Source organism: Telmatherina bonti (assembly GCF_933228915.1).
Source record: "Telmatherina bonti genome assembly, chromosome: 23".
NCBI lineage: Eukaryota > Metazoa > Chordata > Actinopteri > Atheriniformes > Telmatherinidae > Telmatherina > Telmatherina bonti.
In genome coordinates, this window is record NC_136632.1 from 9,559,326 (window position 1) to 9,584,111 (window position 24,786).

Sequence of the window (24,786 nt, forward strand, 5' to 3'; positions counted from 1 at the left end):
AAAGAAGGTTTTGAAATGGGAAATCATGAAGTTGAAGCATTATGGTTATGGCACATTCTGAAGTTGTGATTGTAGCTGATGTGTACTTGACAAAAGGTATTCACACAAGTTTACTGCAGATCCTGAGTGGATCTCCAGGAGCCCGTCCCCTGGCATGACACTTAATGGCCAATCTGAGGGTGTCAAATGGAAGTGAGATTGCATAGCCTTGTATTATCAGTGCCTCCCCAGAAATTGAACACCTTTTTTTTGTCTGCGTAGAAGAGATTGAATCATTGAAACAACATGAAAAAATCTGTACATGCCGTTGGAGTTGCTTCTAGCAGTGTTATATATTTACAGTATGTTGTTTGTTGACCCTTCAGTGACTTTCTGAGCGTCCCATGTGTGCAGGAACCACATATGGCCATTAAGCAGTCATGCATGTTCAGGAGCAGCAAGCAAGTAGCTCTTTATAGCAGGCGTACCACACCACACACATTTATTAGCTACAGTAACAGTATATTCCTGGTGCCGATATAAACTGGTTACTTATCATGATTTCTGTTTAGTTGCAATCTTATTGCAAAGTACAGCTGTGTGAAGTAAATCCCACTTAGTCATTGCTCTGGGTTTGTTGTATAAAAATACTGTGGTAGCCAATTCTCCCAAATACCCTATATTTTTCTCAACTTTTTTTTTCCATTTTAGCTTTGATAAGTGTCAGTTACATGTCTGAGATGTCATAGTCCTCCCCCACAGCCTCCCCTGCTGAAAATCATAGGCTTTTGTCAATGACTGTCCCTTTGTTACAGCTGATTTTTATCTACTCAGCCATGATTGTATGCTTATCTTGTTCTCATTCTTCTCGATAGGCACGCTCAGTCTGTACCAAGCCCCTTATTTCCCTCAGACTGACTCATGACTGATTCATATGCTCACATGGTATTGCTGCCAATGCGTGATCGATTTTCTGGCAGATTTGTGCCCACACACCCACAGCCAAAAGCGTTGCCATGTAATCACACAAAGTATGTTGGAAATCCTTTTTACTTTCACACCTAAAGCTTCATCGGCTCTTGGCCCACTCACCAATGACATTACCTCCGCTTTTGTGTTCCTGCAGAAATCAATCGGCAGCCACTTAGAAGTGAGAGCGCTTTAATTAAATAAATGGAGCACATCAGTGCCAGAGTTGAGACCCACAGGAGGAGGGCAGTGAGGGGAGAGGAGTGTGGAGGGCAGTGCAATCTGTCGTTTTGGTAGCCCAACTTCAGTGGAGCGATGAATCGGTCAAACACCATGAGACCTGCCTGCTTCATGCACACATGGTGCACAAGGTGTGTGTCTACATGAAGCTTTGTCAGCTTGACTAGTTTACTAGCCCCCCCCCCCCCCCCCCCGTCCCCCACACACACACACACACACAAACCCTCCATCCTACAGAAACACATGCCCATACTAACATTCATACGCACACACACACTCAAGGAGCCATCCCTCTTTCCCATCTGTCACCCTGCACTCAGCAGACAACAGTGTCGCCTGTCAAAAGTGCTGGTCATTGATTGCCACTGTAAGGTGGGACGGGTCCAGCAGGGTTGGATTTCAAATGACTACAGATAACTGTGGGTGGTGTAGGGAGGGGCGGCTGATTTGGTGCAGGCCTCTTTTTGTATGAGCTAGCTGTCTTAAAGATGTCACCATGGACAGTCACTGCTGGATCACAGGCTGATTCATCCCACCCAGTTCAAGTCTGGGGAATCAGAGATGCGCACACACTGACTAAAGCAAGTCAAAAATAAAGCGGCAGAGCAATATTCTTACTTGATGTCAAAGTGTCCACCTCTCACAAAACCCACACATCCTGCAGACCAAGCTATCTCTTGAAATTTGAAAATCTCACCATTATGTTGTCAGTTCATAGGTAAACAGTGAAGTCCACTGCCCTTTAAAATTGGATTTATAACAAGCAGAAGAGGAATATTTTTATACCCAAGCAAAGAAGACCATCCATCCATCCATCCATCTTCTGCCACTTATCCGGGGTCGGGTCGCAGGAGCAGCAGCCTAAGCAGGGAAGCCCAGACTTCCCTCTCCCCAGCCACATTTGCCAACTCTGCGGGGGGGATCCCGAGGCGTTCCCAGGCCAGCCGAGAGATGTAATCCCTCCAGCGTGTCCTGGGTCTTCCCCGGGGTCTCCTCCCAGAGGGACGTGCCTGGAACACCTCACCAGGGAGGCGTCCAGGAGGCATCCTGACCAGATGCCCGAGCCACCTCAATTGGTTCCTCTCGATGCGAAGGAGCAGCGGCTCTACTCTGAGCCCCTCCCGGATGACCGAGCTCCTCACCCTATCTCTAAGGGAGAGCCCGGCCACCCTGCGGAGGAAACTCATTTCAGCCGCCTGTATACGAGATCTCGTTCTTTCGGTCACGACCCACAGCTCATGACCATAGGTGAGGGTAGGAACGTAGATCGACTGGTAAATCGAGAGCTTCACCTTCTGGCTCAGCTCCTTCTTCACCACGACAGACCGGCGCAGAGTCCGCATTACTGCAGACGCCGCACCGATCCGTCTGTCGATCTCACGCTCCATCCTTCCCTCACTCGTGAACAAGACCCCGAGATATTTATACTCCTCCACTTGAGGCAGGACCTGACTCCCGACCTGGAGAGGGCAATCCACCCTATTCCGGCTGAGGACCATGGTCTCGGATTTTGAGGTGCTGATTCCCATCCCAGCCGCTTCACACTCGGCCGCGAATCGCTCAAGCGAGAGCTGGAGATCACGACCAGATGAAGCCAACAGGACCACGTCATCCGCAAAAAGCAGGGACCCAATCCTGAGGCCACCAAGTCGGATCCCCTCAACACCTCGGCTGCGCCTAGAAATTCTGTCCATATAAGTTATGAACAGAATCGGTGATAAAGGGCAGCCTTGGCGGAGTCCAACCCTCACCGGAAACGGATCCGACTTACTACCGGCAATGCGGACCAAGCTCTGACACCTGTCGTACAGGGACCGGACAGCTCGTACAAGGGGGTCCGGTACCCCATACTCCCGGAGTACCCCCCACAGGAGCCCCCGGGGGACACGGTCGAATGCCTTCTCCAGGTCCACAAAGCACATGTAGACTGGTTGGGCAAACTCCCATGCCCCCCCCCAGGACCCCAGAGAGGGTATAGAGCTGGTCCACTGTTCCGCGACCAGGACGAAAACCACATTGCTCCTCCTCAATCCGGGATTCGACTATCCGGCGGACCCTCCTCTGCAGGACCCCTGAATAGACCTTACCAGGGAGGCTGAGGAGTGTGATTCCCCTGTAATTGGAACACACCCTCCGGTCCCCCTTCTTAAAAAGGGGGACCACCACCCCAGTCTGCCAATCCAGCGGTACTGCCCCCGATGTCCACGCGATGCTGCAGAGGCGTGTCAGCCAGGACAGCCCCACAGCATCCAGAGCCTTAAGGAACTCAAAGAAGACATACATGTAAAATCCTTAACTACTACTTCCTTCCTTCATAATTGTACCTTCAGAGTGCCAATATGGATTTATTTGAGTGGCCCCATGTTTGTTTCCATGCTTCCATGTCTGGGTGAGCATCATGTTCCATGTTTTGTGAGAAAGGCTCATTGGCTTAAAACAGAAGAAGGAAAAGGAGGCTAAACTGAAACAAGTCTCTGTGTCCCACTGCATCCTCAGGTTACTCACCCAACCTCATCCATTATTGCTGGCCCTCATCTATAATAAATTAGCAAGTACAATGCCACATGGCTTTCGAACTGGTGCTCCCAGTACTTTCCCCTTCTGCAGCCGACATCACTGCTGCCAGAAACCTCCACAACGCTGGAGCTTATCTGTTGTTTCTCTGGGCCGTGACCTACATAAACAGGGAGCGAGGACAACGTCTTGGGAGGTAGAAGAAAGATTGGATGGAGAGACTAAAAACAAGAGGAGGAATGAGGATGATTTGTAATTGTAGTGGGACACAGATAAGATATATATATATATATATATATATATATATATATATATATATGAAAGAAATGTGGTGAAGATGATTTAAAAGTCATGTGGACCATCTTTCTTGGTGTTCCTGCCACTTGATCATTTCCATTTCACATCAGCTCAGCACTGTTTATACCTAAAGCAAATAGTCTATCCATAAGGATAGCAATTAGCATCTAGAAAAACTGGCACAATGCTTGCTTGCAGCAACTTGAACTCTGAGTTCCAGATAATAACACTAATGATGACTTGCAGCCTCTAGTCAGTCTCCAACACGACTCCCTTCTGTCCTTTTTCCCTTTTATAGCAAGGAGTTCCTCGACGCAGCTGCTCTGGGGAATGTATTTAGTCACTGCTCCCCTGCATTTGACAGTCAAGAAGAACTTGTTTGACATTGGGAAGTAAACTGGAAACAGCCCATGTTTCGATCCAGCCTCAAGCACATCAGTGGTCTTGGCTAATGTTTGCCAACTCAACGTTGAAATTGGCTAAATGTGGTGTTATTTAAGGAAATCTTAGCATCCTATAAGACATGTATCAGATTATTTCTCAAGTAAACGAGGAAAAATTGGCTATTTTAGTCCCACCTTTTAAAAAAATAAGTTTCCAAATGGTGAGTTTGAGTCAGAGAAAAGTGCTGAGAAAATATTGCACTGTGTGGTTTTTTTTTAGCGTAAGGTTAGCTGAGCTATGACTTTCATTTTGCAGAATATGTGAGGCTGCAATGACATGAAACCTTTTTATGCAGCAGCCTCCCGTAATTTTTAATTCACAGGTTTTATTTGTACAAGTGCAGTCAGTGCTCATTAGCATGTGTCCTGCCAAGGTGTCCTTGAGCAGGATCCTGTAAGTCACTGAGGACAAGTTTGTCAGATAGATGCCTAAAATATTAATGCAATACATCCCATCCCAGTTCTGGCTCCTGCTGACAAATCTACCCAACCTTTCCTTCTCATTTTAGAGCAAGAGCAGCTCCAGCATTAGCTCAGAGTTGCCATTACTTATTTGGACTATGTTCTTGTGGAGAGTCTGACTCTTCTGGGTGTTTTTCAAACTGGGCTATTGGAGCTGAAAGTAGGGTAGCATTTTAAACTGGGTTAGGTTTACAGGCTACTTCAAAAAGGCTTCATGTTGTCTGATCATCCTAATGAGGTTAAAGTCTATTCACATAAATAAATCTAACTGATAACTTGTCTCACTTGTTAATATGAAGACAATTAAAGGGAAAATTTGATATTTAAGGGAGGTGAAGGAGCTCTTTTATCATAACATTTGGACCTTTGTGTTTCTTTTAAACAAAGTTAAATTAAAAAGGATCTTCATATCACTGCAACCTTCTTTAAAGGAGGTTTGTTACAACTTTAATTTTGTTTTTTATAGGAGTTATACATTTTTAAAGTATGATCTAGCTAATGTGAATAATCTATATTGCACTAGCTCTTTGTTCATCCCTTCAGTCTGAAACTATTTGTTTTAAGTCTAGGTTCTTGAGGCGCTCCTCTTCTTCACTAAAGGCCTGCTTTCTCCTGATTGGAAGGCTTTACAGCAGCTTGTAAACATGGTGTCATTCTGATGAAGATGCTGCACAACTCAAACAAATCAGACTTTTTAAATAACCTCTCCTCCAGAGGTGATGCTGCATTAAAAATTACTGGAAAAGATAAGAAAAACATATAAGAAGACAACTTGTTCATCTGTTGGTTAATGTAGGACAAGTTCTACTTTTGCTACATAACAGCAAAATAGCTCGAATCCTGGCAGTCTTTTGTTGACCAAATTTTTATGCAAACTTTTAGCAAGTCTTTCCACGTTCAGCCATGATCCATTTTCCCATCCAGAGCCACATATCATCCCACCCATGCTTATGTTTTGGGGAAGTTTACCCACAATGCCATGCACTAAACTCATAATCCCCTTTTGCCTTTTGATTCACTTGAAGTGGACCAAAGTTTGCATTTGTAGATGCGCCACGTCTGCTTCATTTATCCAAGTCAGAGTTTGCATGACTACGTCCCTAAATGGTGTCTCTTACCAAGCAGACATCATTTCTCACTCTTAGCTGGAAATGACAACTTTTCAAATCCATATTAAAATGCCAAACCTTAAATTTGAACCAAAATCTCAAAATAGAAAATATTTTGGGATCTTTAGAGATTTTTTCTATTGCCATAAAAATAACTGAAATCAAACCAAATCTAAAATATTACCATACCATACCTTCATAGCCTCTGAGGTCAAACGAAATGTGATAATGGCAGCTTTTCAGGAATGACTTGCATGTAAAATGCTACAATTTCCTTTTAAATAACTCTGTTGTAATTTTTCTGCAGCACTTTTACAATCCTGTTTCTTCACATACAAATAATTATGGATCCTTTTATAGGAATGTTTCCCCTTCAGCATAATATTTCAACACTTGTACCGCGGTCTGCACCCTCATCTTGCCAGGTGAGAACCTTTTAGGGACCAGTGAAATTCACATTTAGAGGCTAAATGGAATTAAGAATTGTGTCCCGAGACTGGAATTCCAAAGCTTACTGATCTAAACCTGCTTATTTAGAAATTATATGATGGGGCTGCCTTGTGTGTTGAAAACTAGTGCCAAAGGGGTTTTAAGCTACGAATGAATAATTGTTCATTCCTTTGTGTACTGTACTGAGTTATTAATATACTGGAGTATGCAAAATACAGTTTAACTTTGTCGGTGTGCTGCTTGTGAAGTAGATGAGTATATTTAATAAAACCATACTGAGTAGACATCTGCTTGCCTTAAAAGGTAACTTCAGGTTTCAGAACTGTCTGAAGGCTGAAGTTTTGCCTCTTATAAAGATTATATTACCTCAGAGCTATAAAAATTATGTTGAATTTACTTTTAAATACGAGGCTTATTTACTTTTAAATGTGTGATATTACAATATCTGGATTTGTTTTAAAGCCTTCTTTAAACCTTAGGTGCAACAAGAAGGAATTTAGTCTCTATAAATTCCCTGGTTTTTGACATTTGGTCCTTCCCCTGACAATGATCTAGCTGAAATATTGCCTCTTTGAGTCAAGTAATGTTTTTGGGGTCTTTAATCTAGTGGGATGTAAGCTTAATGCCACTCTCGTGTCTTTACAATATGTCTATAGCAGGAGCCAACAGCCGCTCAGCTTTGCATAAAGACTGGAAACTGTGACGGCCTTGTTCTGTCCAGAGGATACAAAATCTACTTTACAAGAAGTAATGCCATTTTTCACATAAATTTTACTTTTATGGAACCAGAGTTTATCCATATTATCAATGGTTTTTTAGCAACTGGTTTTTGCAATGGAAATAAATAACAGATAGGCACGTGCTACCTTTTATTAGGTCAAGACTGGACTAGCTATAAACTCTAGTTTCAGCTCTCAGTTCCTGTTTTAAAGGGACATTTTCACACAAGTTCACACATAAGTTACACTAAATAAACTTTAAATCACGCTTTAAAAGTATTATTACCTAGCCTTAGAGCTCACACCACCACACACCAAATCCATAAAAGCTCCAAATGAAAAACATTTTCCTCATCTGCAGTTTAGCCTCACAAAAAAAAAAGTTTTGTCATTGTTAGAAATGTGAATCCACACAGAACCACTGACAACGCTGCCAGGCCTGTAAGTTGTCAAACTTCCCACTAAAGATGTGTAATGAACATCCATGTCAATGTTAATGTCCTAATCAGAATATAAAAGCTGTGGGGGAGTGTTATTTGCTCGTTTATTATCATATATAGCTGGTGATGAGGTTTAGCCATTAATAGAAAGGTCTGGGTGATAAAGATGTGGAAGCTGAATACGTCTACTGACGTGGTCCTGCAGTGTAACATTACTATGCAAATCACCACACTGAATTAAATATTTTTAAGCTTAAAGTCCCGAAACAAAAGCGATGGGGTTGCGTTATATTTGAGTTTTTCGGTTGCTGCTGTCTTCAGATATTCACAGATTTAGCCTTGGAGCTTTTCAGAGCAACAGGAGTCGATGGAAAATCATCTTCAGTTCTTCTAAATGTCACACCTTTTACGAATGTTATTCTTCACCCATTTTTTTCTTCAACACTGAATATGTGTGAGTGGGACAGTCATCTGCCAAAGCAGCATTACTCAGTTCATCTCACAGGACACTTTCCCGAGTACAAGAAACAAAGGCCAGTCTGTTTCTATGATTTCTCACATACTGGAGATCTGGGTGGAATTTTACATGGACTGGGCTAATGGATAGACTGCATCCACCGACATTTAACAAATACCAAAGAGGAGTATGATGATGAAGGTTCAACTTCAAAGCTCCACGACGGCTTGAGCGCCAATCCACAGATAACATTTGTGTCATTGTGCCACTCATTAGTGATATGATGTGTAGACATTACATCACCAGTAAATAAAAGGCCTCCATAAAGGCACACTAACCCTGAATCACCACCTGAGTCCAAACTTATACACAAGGCCTTCTCCTCCATTAGATCAAAACAGGAAGTCCGCCAAAAGAGCTTTTTTAGACATCCCCTCCTTTCTCCAAGCTTCTGATGAATCACAATAGGGATGGTTGTTTTTCTGCAGAGCTCTGGAAAACTCTTGCTGTGAGTTTCACATGACACACAACCACTGAGGAAACTTTCCATTGACCACTGGACTGCAGCTTGAGGTTGTGATGTAAGAGCTGAGGCTTAAGGAAAGAAGACAGCTGGGGTGTGTGTGAAATTAAACAAACTCAATATGTGTGAAATGTATTGGGCTATTTAAAACTAGCCAGAGGTAGGAAAGCCTACAAGGGATGCATGAAAGAAATATTCTGTGTCAGTCACATCATGGAAAAGGTCACAGTCATCTGACTCTAAATAAATCTAAAAAAAAAAGTTTCGACCAGCCAATGGGAAATGGTAAGTATAACGTGTTATGCTTCAGAAAATGCAACTGCAACCTTGTTGAACCTGTCAGTGACTTCTGTAATTTAATTCAGACACACATTGTGTTCTTTTAAACTTGACTAGCTCAAACTGACTTCCTAAATTGCAGTAAATCAGGTCACCAGCGTCAAGGCTGAGGTTTTATTCTCTCTCACTGGTTCTTTCTGAGGAGGAGTAATCCTCATCCAAACCACAAAGCTGAAGCCATCAAATTTCACATGAACTCTTATGTTGTTAGTCATGTAGCTCATAATGCTGCTAGAGATGGCTTGTGATCAGTTCACAAGAGGATAGAGCTGAATACAGGTGTGAAGACACTCCGGATGGTCTGAGTTGCATTTACAATTAATCATTCAGGTCATCTTCAGGCCCAAAAACATTTATGTTCTCTTCTATATGCATTTTATGTTCATGTATACAGAAATAGACATGATGTGATAACACACAAGCAGGTGAATACCACCGGCAGATCACTGCTTGTTTACTGGAAGACTTCACACTGCAAAAAGATGTAAGATGAATTATCCAAAGAGTCCCTGCAGAAGTGGTAACCAAAGCAGCGCCTAGTATGTATACATTAAGCATACCTTCCTGTTTTCATTTTTACTGAGTGGAGCTGACTTCCATTTAGAAGCATGGGAATGTGACGCATTTATATTTTTCCTCTCTGTCAAATCTGTAAAATAAGTCTTCTTCTTCTACACATTTCACCCACAAAAACCCAGCATGACAAATATGTATACAAACACTTGGCATTACTATATGGTAATAACTTTGCTCAAAATCCTGTGGAACACACTTTGATTTTTGTGTTCTGCCCTTAAGCAGAAGGTTATGCTCTAAAATAGTTTATATCACGTGGTAATAAATGGTAAATATCCATAAAAAATGTTGGTAAGCTGCCTCCTTATTTTAAATTCTGTTAAATTAAAAAAAGAAAAGTGGATATTTTACCTTTTTTCTTGGGTTGGGTTTTTAATGGGTCAAAGAAAAACAGAAATTGTCATGTTTTGGTTTTTTTTTCCCTTTTTGGGCCGTTCTGCCTGATGCTTGTTGCTCTCGTCTCCAGTTTGTCTCGCCTTGTCACTGGCGTTCAGTAGAAGTAAATTCTGCTCCAAAATCATTATTATAATTGAGTCACTTTGATTCACCTGTCTCACCCTGGCATTTACAATATTCACCTATTATTTGGCACCATCCTGTTAGTGGGTCATGTATTATCTAGCTGTCAAGTCAACCACAATTCAACCATCTTTCTCTGTTTTTTATTTTAAATACGCCATGCTTTATTAAGTTGCATTCTGCAGAAGTTGGACTTACTGATAGACGTAAGTGGAACAAGAGGTGGGACAAATATGGGTTAATGTTAACTAGAGATAAGTTTACAGCAGACTTTAAGCACAAGCTTACTCATTGCTCTGAAATAAGGAAAGCATACTTTTAACATTTTATACAAAACATATCTTGGAGCAGACATTTCTTGCAAATACAGTATTTTTATTTAACTCCACCCATCTGTGGCTCTTTCTCTTTGGTTCTGGGACTTCACTGAAATGGGTCTCGGCCCAAACAAGCCCTTTGCAGCTGGCTTGGTGCACACGCGGTTTATTTGCGTGCAGATTGGGTAAATGAAAGTCAGGTGCAGGGCAAATGTAGACACCCATTACAAACATGAAGCATGACGCTATGGGGCGTCGTGCTGTCCACCCAGGACACATGAGCATTCCAGGTCTGATCAGCTTCCAAGACGGCAATAATTTCTCCCTCTCCAGTCTCTAGATCAGGAACAGAGGATCTAAGTTAGAACTGCCTGTGGTTTTGTCATGCCTTCTGTTGCAGCAAAGTGACTGAGTTTTCCCCAGACAGATCCAGGGTAATTGGAACAGTGGATTGAATGGTAGGCAAACACACACACACACATACACACAAACCCACACAGGTCATTACATTTACCACTAAGCATCTCCATAAGCCCAAGCAGGCATATCTGACATATCCATCTGCTACGGTAGGATCACGCTGGATCTGCCTCTGTCACTCTCTAAATTGGGGTAAGGGGTATGCCAGAGGCAACGATGATGGGGCCATGACATAATAATAATCGCAGGGTTGATCACAGTGGTAACCAAGCAGAGCAGTGATTTTATAAATATTGACATGTTCTGTGGAGTAACTTGTCATGTCAGCCTGATTTAGAAAAAGGAAAAAAAAAAAGAATCTGTAAAATCCTCTTGATTTCCATGCGCTGTTATCAGGCCTAATGCTTTTATTACCAATCACAGCAATGAAATGAGCAGCATAGCACCAGCACGTTTTAAATGTGCTCTGTTTTTTTGATTTTTTTACTGTATCTCCATATTAAAAACGCTGTAGTGATTTCCTTGGCTCAAAACGAGGCAATATGGAGATCTGTTGAAATTTGAGCTCTGCCAGCAGATTCTGCCAGAAACACACACGAGTTCTTAGATTTGTGTGGTTCCCAGGCTATTAATAGGTAGCATTTAGAAAGTTTTCAGTATGTTACTAATAATGACCAATTGTTTATTTCAAATAGTTCAAGAACTTTGAGAAATGCCCAGTTTCAGTAGTTCACAAATGACAATGCTACCAAGAGCTTTAACTACAACTACCAGTGCTACTACTGATAATAATAATCAGAATAATGATTATATCAATATTAATAATGATTTTCGTCATGTATGGATGAAGCTTAAAGCTTAAAGTGAAACCAAGTTACATTCTTCCATCCATCAATCTCTCCTCTTTCTGCTGTCAGATCCATGGCAGGGTTCACCGTGGACAGGTCACTGTGATGATCCGTTATATTGCAATAAAAACTGAATGTTTTTATATGCAATTCTGACAAATCAACCTTCTATTGACAATAGAAAAAACACTAAATGTTGAAAATGCAACATTTAACAATAATGCTAGCACATCTTCAATCTGATGTCGGCAGCGTGTCTCAAAAGAGTCGGGACACGGGCAACAAAAGGAATGGCTGGATGAGCATGTCACTGCCTATTAGGCAAATCAGCAACTGGTCAGTAATTTGACTGGATATAAAAAATAGCACCTTTTAGAGGCAGTCGCTCAGAATTAAAGATGAGCAGAGGTTTTGCGATCTGTAAGAACTGAAATTGTGGAGCAGTTTTAGAGATAATGTTTCTCTGTGTAACATTATATAGACTGAAGCACCATTATCAACAGTACATCGTACCATCAAAAAGTACTGGGATCTGGAGACATCTTTGTACTGGATGTCAGCGACATGGCTGAAAATCAACGTCAGATGCACATGATCTTATGCAGGATTGCTTTAAAAAAACAAGGATGATTGTGTCATGATAATTAGAGCAAAGTCTCAGAAACACTTTGGAAATTCATTCTGTTAAGACAGTTCAGCAGGTCGTCCACAGATGCAGGATAAAGCGCTATCATGCAAAAAACCGTACAATCAGAATAGCTGACACTTTTTCTGGGCAAAAGAAAAGGTGTTTTTTTTTGTTTTTTTCTGAAGCAGGAACCTACTTTTCATGAAACAGTCATATGTGCTTGATTTCACTAAAACTTGAAATGTATGTGGTGATCATTAAAAAGCTTTCAGAAGACAAGTAAACTATCAGAATATCGATTTTTTTTTACAAAGTATCTCAGAATGTTGAGGTTAAGTTGATGTTTCATTAGTTTCTTACAAAACAGCAACGCTTTTATGTTATTCAATAGTTATAGTCTTTGTACTTTTTACTTGAATACAATTTCCCATAAGCCTTAAAGGCTGATGACTCGTGGCCTGATGGAAAGCAAATCCATGAGTGAGAAAGTAGGTCAAAGCTAGGTCAGACATGTTTGTAAAAATAGCAATAGAGAGTACACTGAATTCTGTATTTTTTATTAAACATCTGAAAGCCCAAAGTATTGTGGAATAAAGCAGGAATGAATAGGCTATTTTTCACATCAGAGAGGAAAGTGTTAACTATCCAACCGTACATAAATGAAATAATCACAGAGTGTTTAAAATGTAGGATTTTAATATTACAAGACCATGAGGAGTAATTTCTGCTCAGAGATGCTGGGTGCATGTCCACTGAGGATGCTGGCTGACAGATCACAGATCAGTACAAATGGCCTCTCTGATGAGGTAAACGATGTTTAACTGAACTGGACTGACGTGTGAGATGTGAAAATACTTATATTTTCAGTATTAGATATTTCACTCAGATTCCAACTGAGGACCAAGTCACATTTTTAAAATATGCAACTTATATTGTGTATATGTTGTGACACATTGCACTAAGCTTCAGCAAGAATCACTAAGGAAAACTTAAGAGACGGCACAAAAGTTTTGTGTTGTTATCTTCATGTGTCTTGTGACTCTGCTAAGTTAGCTTATGTCAGATAAAGCTAAGCTAATTTAGCCATGAATCGGAATCTGAATCAGGAGTTTATTTATCATTAAATGAACTGGCGTCCCAGTACAATGAAAGGGTTTGTGCACGATCGCCATCAACTTTGCGCAGTTTTCTTATATTGCAAAAGATTTTAAAAAAAGCTTGTAAATCCTGTGGAAACATTAAGCAACATTTCTGAACATATTTTCTTCCACTACTGTAAAACTTGAGAAAAAAAACTCTTAAAGGTGTCAGGAAGCTTCTAAGTTTTGGATCTATGTACAGCTAAGAGTAATATAAATCATTTAAGTAACTCTTAGCAAGAGTACCCACCTTTAGTTTTAAAATTACATTGCATATTTTAACAATATGTGACATTTTCATGTAAAGATTTGACCTGCTAATTAAAATAAAGATTAAGTGTAGCCTGTCTCTCATCATAAACTTTCTCTTCAACCCCCTCCCCTTTAACCAAATATGCCACTGGCTCTCCTTCCTATGAAGGTCAAAGCTATTACTGCTCCAAGGCAAGGTGTGCATTTCAATGTGTTTGTGCATCTTGAGTGTTTGCACACAGAGACGCTGGAGCCAGCTGTCTCTGCACCAAGAAGCTTAAGTCCTAGTTTATAACCTGGCCTGTCCTTCTCTTGCCAGTCTTTTTCCCAGGGGAAAAGACCACATGCGAAAAGAGAAGAAATGGGGTGTAAAGGGCACCAAGTTCCCATTGGATCGCCTCCTCTTTGCCCATCTGTGCCCAGTCCATGCCACTCTACTTTAGACTCTGCGACGGCTTCAGGATTCAAGTACTTTCAGTACACCCCTCTCTTGCTCTCTGCACATTCTGCAAAAACCTAATGTGGAACTGTAATTAAGCTGCCATTAATTGTTTTGCCTGATCCCTGGTGGTACTGCTCAGACTTTAGAGGAGGAAAAAGGCAGATTTATAGGGCTGATGGGCTCCACGCCTAACTGAACAACTAAATACAGCAAAAAAACGATTCTTAATTACTGCCTGTTGCTTCTAAATTACCCAAAGTCTTTTCTCCCAACAGGCTGACTAGCCCCTAACACCTAGCTTAGATTGAACTCTTTAGCTTCTTCAATTTTAAAATGTGTTTTTCTAAATCCATAAATAATGTACCAACACCTTGAATGATTAACTTCTCATGTGTGTATAATTTCTTGTAACTTGTTTTGCGCCTGAAGCACAAGTGTTTCCCTGCAGTGTTGTTGCCTCGCATGCTGTGCTTTCCACTTTCGCTCATCTTGGATACTGATGGCAGTGTTTTCCATCAACATTTCACTGCGAATAAATGTGGAATCTCAGGTGGTTTCTCTGCCGTGGCAATAATTGAATCAAGATTATTTACGCGCCCTACATTTTATGACATGTAAAATGTTCACTGACTTGAAAGACACTTTCCAGCTTCATCACGAGCCAAAGTAAATGTAAACACTGAGCGTATCAATGGAAAACCCAGGATGGAAAACATGTTTAACAGGACAGAGGCGCAACTCCACCAGCACCCTACAATGACTCGTCTTCACACACAAGTTTATACGATGATGGCACACTATAACCATAAACACTCTTCCACTCACACAAGCTCGTACTTCGCTGGGTTGGTCGCCGTCCCTAAAAAGTCTGGCCTCAATGAGCACTTGAGGTGAATTATTGTTTGCGAGTGGAAACTTGGCCAGATAATCTCGCTGCTGCTGGCTCAGGGCTGAGTAAGACCACTGTCTCCGAGCTTGCGCACGCAGTGTGCGCACACACAGCTTTTGTTTTACCATCCCTATTTCCAGTTCACGCTTTTTTGCTGACTCTTTGCCTTTTACAATAACTCCTTGTCTGTTTGCTCCGTCTTCCTGGTTCTCCTCCCTGTCCCCACTTCTCTCTTTTACTCCTTTTCCCAACAACTGTGGCCTTTCTCCTGCAGGCCATTCACCTCCCTGCGGCTGTCCTTGCCAGGGCTGTGCAGTAAATTCCAGGGGTAGTAGGAAACACAAACATGCACAAACCAAGGGCGAGCAGCTCAATCATGATAGATCCCTCCTTGCCCCCACCTCCCCCTAGCACCACCACCCCTCTCAGCTTTCATTCATACAAGGAGTCTTTGTGTGTGGGCCCGACTCTCTCTTCAGGTCTTCTACCTGCATCATAGGTATAATTCATTTGTCTGCGTCTCTGGCTGTTTTGCCAGTCAGCATGGCTTGAATGTTAATCATATAATTGGGGTCTCTACTGGCAGACATAAACTAATGTTTGGACTGAAGGAAAAAGGTGATTACAGTAATTGTGGCAGACTAATGACGTGTTAGATAAGGAGGGTTTATTGTTACTATGTTAAAGCCCATTCTTAATATAAATTTTGTCTGACTTATACCGCCGCTGCTGTGTGTAAACAATGCCTCTCAGCACTTTTCACAGTGCAGATGACATGTCATCGTTGCTTACTATGTGAGAAACGTAACTTGGTTTCAAATTGGAAAATTCTCACAACCTCAATCAGCAGTCTTTCTTGAAAGCATGCAACACTGTTTTCCTTTTCCTCTTCAAAAGGAGGAAACACCCCCCGTCTTTTTCAACCCAACCCTCTAACCCTTTGCCACTCTGCTGAGTCAGTGGAAAATCTAATGTCCGTTCAAGAAACAAAGTAATGTAGAAAGATGGGTTGATCAAAGGAAGCAATATTCATACAGCACATCCTCACTGATAAGGACCTGGTTGTGAAAGCGGCCTAATGAGACATCTTCATGTCTGCATTTTCCACTTGCCTCGAGAGGCACATGATCTCCAAGTGCACCATGGGCATTTCCACCGCAGTCATGTTTGTTTGCAGACATGTTTAGGAAATAACCTCCCTTTTGGCCTTTCCTTTTGTACTTTTTGCAAATATCTTAAATCAGACCACGGCAGAATGCCATCTAAAAATGTGAGAAGATGCTGGAACAAAGTTCTTCTGCGTTGGAACAGCAGACACATTCATGCTGTGTCACTTGCTCGACACTTTTCAGCTAAACCTGCAATTATTTGTCAAGCTATCTGGTCTCATGTTGAGTAGCGCTCTACCCCAGCAATTAAAGTTCTATGTTGGGATGAGCAAACACACACACACACACAGACACGCACAGCCACTATCTTGATCCATTTCTTTTTTTTTTTTTTTTTTTTAAACTTTTTTGCTTTCTAATATCTGTGAAATGTCTTTCTAAACCTGTATTAATAATGTGATTCTGTTTACAAGTCACCATGAAGGCAGCACCCCCTTTTTTTGACGGGTTTTGGCGTGGCATCATTAATGCTTACTCAGACTGCATGAAAAACACATTAGGATGCACAAAGGCTAATGACACTTGACATTTACTGTAGTTCACAAGATGCTCCAGAGCATCTGGCGAATTTCCACAGAGAAACTGAGTCAACAATAAACTTCAGACGACAGCTGTGGGGAAAATGATCGGTCTTAACCAATTTAAAACCTGGATCTCTGGGTGCTGAGGTTTAAGTTCCTCATTAATTAAAAAGGGATGAATTAAGTTCTTCTGTTTTTATAACTTCTCCCAGATTACTGCTTTGCTCTGTGTAGATCCATTTGTTCTCAAATTTGCCGACAACATTAACAAAATCCAAAAGATTGAACCATTCCCGGATTGTTTTGCATGCAACTGCATGCAAGGCTTTACTGTCTTAGTCTCTTCTGCGGTTTGTGATAGTTTAAAAGGATTGAAACTCAGATTAAATAGTCTCAACTGTACAAATAGGCAGGGATGACACAACGTAGGATTCATATTTATTTTCCGTCGGTTTTGAAATACTCTACAAACATCAGCCATAGAAAGTATGGAAAGAAAAAAAAGTGACTTCTATATAAGTAATCGTGTTTCTGTTTAAACTGGAATGAACCCTTAAACGTTTGCAGTGAAATTATTGGTTTCTCTGTGTGTTTTCAATAGTAAATACTTAAGATGGTCATGTGCTGCTTTGCTCTCTCACCAGCGATGAGATTAGACGCTCAAACCAATTATCAGAGGCTGATTATCTTATGTTGTACAAATACTGGAAACAAGAGGACTGTTGTCAGACTCAGAGCGAGGATCAAAATTTACACTTGTTAAATACACATTTTATTTTAAGAGTTTTAGTTTAAACTCTGATTGAATTTCCCTTTAGTATTTTTCATTCATTCATTCATTTAATTTCTTTTATTTACTTGCTTATTTTTAGCTGCAGCTTTTAGATTAATCCAGGGTGAACCGTGTTATTAAGAGTAATACAAATTAAATAATAAAGATATAATGAGCAAACTTATCAGCCTTCAACGTGTCTTATTCAGTCAGGTCATGTATTGTATTCATCGGACATTATTGATCTAGACTCTTAAAAACCCATGGCGTTTTTGACTCTATTTGCTTTTCCACTGTCAGCTTTTCCAGTGGCTTCTGCAGTATCTGAAAAACAGATAAAGAGGTGGATGCTGCATGCACTGACAGACCGATAGGCAAAGAAACAGATAAATGGATGGCATCAAGGTTAAGATGGAGAGACATCTTGCTCTGGATAGGGCAACACAAAACTCTGCAGGCTGGCACTCAGGAAGCCACCAAAACCACTGACAGTAAACTAGATGTAAAAATAGAGCTCTGCCCTGGCACTGCGGAGTTTGAAGGCTTGCAGAGCAAAGCCTGTTAGCAACTGCTAGATCAGCTGAGGCTTGTGTAACTGTTGATTGTACGAGGGAAACATGCACACACACATCATCATCATCATCTTAGTACTGCTGTGGTACAGCTCCAGTTCATGTTTAAAAGTAGGAGATATGCAGCAGTGGAGGCATATGCAGCATTCAGACATGGTTTCAGCATTCAGAGCTTTGTCACGATCTGTGGATCCTAACTGATTGTTCCTCATTCAGTCTTCCAAGCCACTGAAAAGCAAATGACACAGGCATGGGGCTAAATTATTACACAATCTGGCTTACAAAAATGCAGTTATTCATACAGCTTCCTTTCTTCTTTAACACACACACACACACACATCATTCTGACTCAGAAACTCTGAAGTGCCGCTTAATTTACACACAAGCATGAACACACTGACCTTCCCTTTTGTTACATATATGAAGGCACACGGATTTGTGCACTCAGGGCTTTTATGTTAATAATAAATATCATTTTCTGAAGACAGCAAGTATATTACACAATAGTTTGACCTTAACTGGATTTTTGTTGTTGTTGTCGTTGTTAGTCATCTACCACCACTCGTTTTGTCTGACTTTTTAATTATGGAAAGAATTATATATCCCATTTTCCATACTTAAATGATAAAGCATTTGTAATTCTGTCCAGTATGCATGTGCTATTTAATATTATTTTTACATCATAGAGGTTTAATCCATAGATTGACATTAATGCAGTGCTGCCACTTGCATTACACTGACCCAGTCATAGATGGTGTGCAACTCCTCAATGGTACTGAAGAATCACAAATAATGCAGGCATTGAATCCGGAGTAGAGAAAAAAAAACGCGCTACGTCATGGAAAGAATGACGTCAGGTTTGATTAGGCGCTGAGGGGAAGAGCCGAGTTTTGCTTAGGTAGAGCTTAGGCAGTCAGACCACAGAAACGATAGGGATTTTTTTTTTTTTTTTTTTTTTTGCGTGCATTTCGCAGGCTGCATCATATGATGGGGAAACTGTTCAATAATCCTGTTGTCATAAAGCGACACGGGACGTATGACGTAACCGTTTCCATAGGCGACTGATATGCTGGCTGGGCCAATGGGAATCCACACCAGCGGTTCGTAGCCATCCTCCTTTTGACGTGCATCACATGTCCCCGGCGGTGTTGTGACAGAAGTGAACGTGGTGAGGCAAGATGCTTCCCTGATCTCCGCTTCCGCCTTTGCTCGGGCGTGCTTTAGAGAGATCGGAACTTTTAATATTTAGGATGTTTGTGTCTCATCTTGTCTTGTATAATTTCAAGCATATTTGAAACCTTGAAATTCTGGAGATATGCAGCCATTAAAAATAAATAGGGATTTAAGCGTCAAATAAAAAACAAGTCACCTTTTCTCCACAATGAAGTAGTCTGTAACGATCGTCCACCTAGGTATTAGGTGTAGTGATAATATACTACATATGGTTTGTTGTTTCTTTTCACTTAATGTTTAATTGTTAATTTAAATGAGGCAAGTGTCATATTTTTCCGGTATGGTGGAGGTAGGTTTCCACAAACGCCAGCAGAGAGAGAACCATCTTGACAGGAGACTTTGGCTGTGGCTGTGACAGCGCAGTGGGCGGGATTTTACCTCAGATCAGGGGAGAGAGTCTAGTCTTTGGTGAGACTGAGGGGGAGTGAAAGACAGAAAGGGACCTGGATTGCTCTCCAGAGAACGGGGTAAGTATTTTTTCTTCTATTTTTGCGTTTAAATGCCACACAAAAAAAGGAATGACCGCAGGTGCTTTGGATGCTGCATACAAACCTTGACTGGTTAAATCTTCAATTGTGTGTGCATTGACCAAGGAGGGCCAGCCTCTGGTGGGTAGCTGCCTGGTTTATGCGAGGCTAACAACGTTAGCTAACGTTATATCGTGGTTAGATACTGACATTGGGCGTCTCATTTTCCAGCCCAGGTAGCTACTATGTCAAGATGCTGCAATATTTATTCTGCATGTGTTTAATTCACTGTTACTCCCGCTTTGCTCCTTGATAAGTTTCTGGACTTGTCACTTTGATATATTACGCTTTTTTGTGTATGTTCCCTCTTTACAGTCATCATAGGCTAAGGCATGGGAGCTAGTCGGCTAACGCTGTTCGCTAGCCAGGGACGGTGTTTGTACCGCCCGCTCGTGAACAAGCAGTTTAACGGGAAGACCTCCAGGTTCATTAGAGTTTTCCTGTTACCTTAAATGTTGCCCTCCATATTACAATGTTACCCGTATTTTATCTGAGCACACCAGTTCAGAAGATGCACGATAACTTGTTCAATCCGTTTAACAGTCTTTCGGCGCTCGTATCAAATTCTTATAATGAACGACAGTTAAACGTTAGTGGTGGTGGTAGTGCTGCTTGCTCCAACTGTACAGCGCGTGGAGTCCTGTTCGAACGGTTGCAGCGCGTGGAGTCCTGTTCCAGCAGTCGCAGCGCGTGCAGCAGAGAACAACCGCTGTTTAGTGGTAGTTTCTCACGAGGACAACTCGGGGAGCCCGAAGAAGCACCCGTAAATACACGCTAATGAAATATCTTCGCAGCTATCGCTCCACACATCGTAAACGTCTTTTTAAAAAAAATAAATAAATAAAAATTTTTATATATATATATATATATATATATATATATATATATATATATATATATATATATATATATATATATATATATATATATATATATATATATATATATATATATACAGGTACAATTAACGTCTTTCATCGCCCAGCAACGCGCAGCCATCCTTACGGGGAACGTAATTCACCAGTGTAATTCCCTGTCGATATGCCATCCCCTACTGCAGTGTTTTTCAACCTTTTTTGAGCCAATTCACACTTTTTTTCCACTAAAAAAATCACAAGGCACGTCACAAACTAAATTTTTTTTTTCTTTTTTAAAGTCCATATTAATAATATAAAGTCCATCTTGTCAAAGCCTCTTGAATAGACATCAGATGAACACGAGAAGAAGGAATATTATCTTTCACTGGGGTATGTTTGGATGAACACAGAGCTACTATTTAGAGCAATTAGGGGAAATTGGGTAATTTCTCATCTCACACCTGATAATCTCTCACACAGTGATTGAAAAACACTGCCCTACTGTATAATGGACACATTTGTCTGTTAACCTCATCATGTCGATGCTTCACCCCCTACACATCTGTAAGATGCACTACTGTGTCTCGGCAGCATAGCTGGTAATTCTTAGAGGGTAAACTGAGAGGGGAAAAAAAGAAAAGAAATGGATCACGTCTTGCACGGCAACTGGCATCCCAGAATAGTAATGCTAGACCTAGTAATGCTAGACCTTAAATGCAGCATGTCACAACTATTTCATGAGCTTTGCCGGTTCTTTAAGATGACGTCTGTTAACGCTGCACTTTTAATCTTGATGGACACTGTGTAACATGTACTCCCACTCTGAGACACTGTCTGCAGCTATCCAGGTTGATGTGGAGCTTGCTCACCGAGCACCTTTTGGTGTTTAGTTGAAGGGATCCCTCCTTATCCAATTAAAAGACACCGGCTTGCTGCAGCACAGCACTGTATTCCCGTGTTTGTGTAATGACTTGTGATCCTCCAATAGATTGCACTGATAATCACCTGTTAATCTTAAAAAATATAGAGTGTGCATATTAAAGGGGAATATAGCTCAAGCTTGAATGCAGATGAACTGTTATTAGGATACAAGGTGTCCCAGTCATGAGTGTGTCATTTGTGCACTTGTTACATAATTCAATGACAGCTAAGCAATTTCATAGGAAAATATTACAGACAGAATACATTTTAAATAGTGCAAGATAAGAATTACAGCTGCTTTAAATTCAATATCAGTTTGGACTAGTAATGTCAGACTTCCCTTTTAGATTTTTATATCATCATAAAATTATCTTTCAAGAATCGCAGCGAGTGATATGTCATTAGAGCTGTCTAATCATTCACTTAAATCATCTGTCTGATCCTGTGTATAAGCCCTTTGAACATAGACTGCTGCTGTCGCTCAAGTATGACAAAAATATCCTTTCTTATTCTTTGCTGTTTTTATAAGGGCTCACTGTTGGGAACTCAAGAGTAAATAAATCAGCACTTGTTTAATTTGTCATCATTTATGTTAGCCACTATTGCACAGAAAAGGTCATTTGACCTCCCTGTTTGTCTCAGAGGGTAGTATTTTCTCCACTTACACCAGTAAGCTGTTAGTGTGTGATGTCTGCTAATCTTAATATGTTGTTTGCTGATTAGCGTTGGTCACTGTGAAGTAATGCAGTAAATGGAGTTTACTTTCTTCCAGGCACTTCACTTGTCAAGCAGCTGCAAGGGGAACATACTTGTGATAAGTTATGAAGAGGGTTTACAAGTTCACGTATTTCCCAATCCCTATCACACTCTGCTATGGAGTTAACCACAGCATTACTCAGTTCAGCCTTTTGTTTCTTAGATTTATATCAGTACCAAGTATAGAGCTCCATGTTAGAGCATGGTCACTATGAATCTAAGGTGACATTGAGATGTGTAAACAGCACTGAAAGCTAAACATGGCATGTTGTGGTACCATGACTACAAGACATGAATTCTTGCATGAACTCATGATCGAGTTTTGCTCATCTGTGTGAACTGTAAGACCAAGGTAATTCCAAGCAGTGGTATTAGTTTACATGGTGTTTGAGTCATCCTGCACTACTCGTTCATTCAACCCTTGTTCAAGTAGATACATCACGCGCGTGTGTGTGTGTACGGTTGATTTGCTTAAAGATAATCATTGAAATGGAGTAGAGGGGACATGATTAAAATTTCATGAGAGACAAAATATGAATCAGTTCCCAAGACATAATGTCAGAATGACGGGAAATCCAAGTGTGTCATGCTGGACATTGCTGAGGTTTCAGATGACATTTTAGAAGATGACTCACCTTCCTTGTGAGATTGTGCATATCTTTTTCTTTTTATTTCATTTTTTATAAGATCTTTGCATTTAGGAAATGTTTCCATACTGCCACACAGCAAAGTTTACTTTGCAAAGCATTTTTAAATGTGGTATACGATAAACAGTTCTTAGTTGTATATTTTTCTGGAAACCTGTGCAAAATGTCATCGTAAGAGCTGTATGAAAAAATCTTTTCTGTGGTAGCATGGTAGAGGAAGTTTAGTAGTAATGTATCATTTAACAAGACAGGTTTTGTAAAATGTATTTATCCGTAATAGTAGCTCACTGATAATCTACCTCATGAGCCACTTATTTGTATTTTTTTTTTATAAACTTTCTAAAATCGTCCTATAGTTTCTAACACATTGTCTTGCTTGGGTTCCTCATGACACTGAGATTACAGCAGTCAGGAAATGCAGCTTTGCTTACAGAGCCCAGATGGCTTTAATGAACCCTGAGCAACAAAGGTAACCCACATGAATATGCATTAATTAGTCCTTATACTACTGACTTGAAATGTTTTGCGACACAGCATTTAGAACTAAAAAGTTAATTGCATTATGTACAACAGGGTTTTGAGTAATTGCTGTATTGCTCACATCAACAAAAGTCTATCCCAAAACTGAAATGATCAGAACAGCAAGGTCAGAGAGAGGCTGAAAATGGCAGGGCAGCCGGACCTCAGGTTGCTGATCTATTGTAGAGAATCAAAGAACAAACGGCTTCTCATCTTCAAAGTGGTTCAAGACAAGTTTCAGCATTTTAAAGTATGTTCAGTCCTGCAGGCTGAAGAGACTGCAGCTTCTCAGTAAAGCATCCCTCCTGGTTTTATCAGTCAAGGGAAAATGAACATTTTTCATCAACTCACCTGCAGTTACATCATCAATGCTAAAGACTTTTTAATTGTTGTATTTGATTATAGCATTACATACTGGAAAAGATTTACAACTAATTGGGATGTTATGTCTGACTTTATTATTTAGCTACTCATTTGATTTCAGAGGACAGACCCTTGAAACCAAATTTCAAAGGGAAGACCATTGAAATCAGACTTAGATCTTAGGTTGTTATTCTTTTAGGGTTCAGATGTATTTGGAGAATGAAACACTGTGTTGTGTGTATGACTTGAAGCTTTGAGGCATCAGAGTTAACTTGGCCAAAGTCTGATTGATTATTACAATGCTACTTGTCCTTGAGGTTTAAGTTTTACACCCATTAAAATATTCTTACATTCACTGCATTTAGTCAGAAGTGAAATTTAAATTGGACATGTTTAGATAATATATTTCAGCCACTTTAGCCTGAATATATAAAAGCCAGATTGTTTCTGTCACTTTTCTCTTTAGTGCCGATTGTTTTCAAGATGTCTACATACAATCTTGCTGCTTATTTAAGGACATTTGTGGTGAATTGAAATGTAATTTTGATGGCTACGTACTACTTGTCATAATGTGAATAGACTAAATCCTGCCCCATTTCCAGATGGACACGCATGTTTTTACTGGGGATGTTATGAAATATGCTATCATTCTCTGCAAATGTGAAAAAAAGTGAGACAGTTTTCGATTGTGTTCAGTTTTGCATAGCAGGAAAGAAACCTACCAACATGTACAAAGTGATTTATTAAAGCACAGGCAAATAATGCAGTTATCTTGGAGTTATCGTGGATATAAATTTAGTTGTTAACTAATTACTGCAAGAAATAGTCTGACAACTGTCAGTCTAGGAAAAAAGGATTGATTTACTTTCTATTGCAATGGACTATTACATATTTCTTCTGAAATGATAAAGAAGAGCCAGACGGCCGAAGTGTGTTGGTGTTAACACCTCTGACTGTG

General features: G+C 40.5%; 1 protein-coding gene across 3 annotated transcripts in view; it reads left to right on the forward strand.

Annotated features, from left to right (window-relative positions):
- Positions 1–19,653: 19,653 nt before the first annotated feature.
- The window catches only part of atp2b1a (ATPase plasma membrane Ca2+ transporting 1a), a 38,237-nt gene continuing 33,104 nt past the window's right edge, over positions 19,654–24,786 (forward strand). For all 3 annotated transcript variants that reach the window (XM_079262997.1, XM_079262998.1, XM_079262999.1), the window contains exon 1: positions 19,654–19,705. The gene's annotated coding sequence lies outside the window, so the exon portion shown is untranslated. The remainder of the gene's footprint in view (positions 19,706–24,786) is intronic.